Genomic DNA, 930 nt, shown 5'->3' with positions numbered 1-930 from the left:
CCTAGGAGTACCTAGGATGTTTTGGGTGTCTAACACCTTCCCATTGCATAACCAACCCCCTTATCCAGATCTCTGACTCTCTTTTACTAGTTTTTTGATTTGATAAAACTTTTAGGTTTTTGTTCGCTTTCTAACCATTCCTTTGGATAAATAGAAGTGCGGTGGCGACTCGACTTGTATGATTTACCTTGGATTTAGTCAATATCTCTAATGGTAACGAATACCCCGCTACAGAAAAGTGGCGACTCTGCTGGGGACTTGTTCTTTGCCTAGTGGGTGTCGCCTACTTTTCATTTTTGTTGTATTGTTGTGTATATTTGTTTTATGACATATTTTTGTGCAATTTGGGATTACTGTATTGTATGTAATGATTGAATTGCTTGAATATTAATTCTTTGTATGCTTGGTGATCTTTGTGAGATGACTTCTATACCCGAACTCGAGTGCACTTAGGATAGGAGAATGGCATAGTCTTGTCGACTTGTGTGGAGTTATTCCTTAGCAAGTTGACTTGCAAGCCCATTCACTTGGTGGAGGTCATGTTGGGATCAATAATATCACACAAGTAGTTGTGGTTAGACATTACTCTTTCCAATATAGACCTTAGAAACCAAGGACCTTAGTTTACCAAGCCCATTTTGGCCTATTCTTAGGATGTCGTGTGAAAGTCGTTCAAGTGTAAGATTTGATACGATTGTTACACGATACTACACTCATAAGAGTCTCTCTTGAGAATATTTTTGGAATACGAGTAGTCGTTTCTCCGACAACATCCAAAAGATGGGATGATGACTATGGGAACCTCTTGTAGAACATGTTTGGCAGGTTTAAACCCTAGTACACTCCCTTTGGGTGGTTCTTAACCGAAACTCCATGCTCGTGACTCACAACAAACCCTTGATTCGTGGTTGATCCATTCGTGTGTCCTTA

This window comes from Lathyrus oleraceus, chromosome 6, assembly GCF_024323335.1.
Source record: "Lathyrus oleraceus cultivar Zhongwan6 chromosome 6, CAAS_Psat_ZW6_1.0, whole genome shotgun sequence".
NCBI lineage: Eukaryota > Viridiplantae > Streptophyta > Magnoliopsida > Fabales > Fabaceae > Lathyrus > Lathyrus oleraceus.
Note: the sequence above shows the minus strand (reverse complement) of the source record.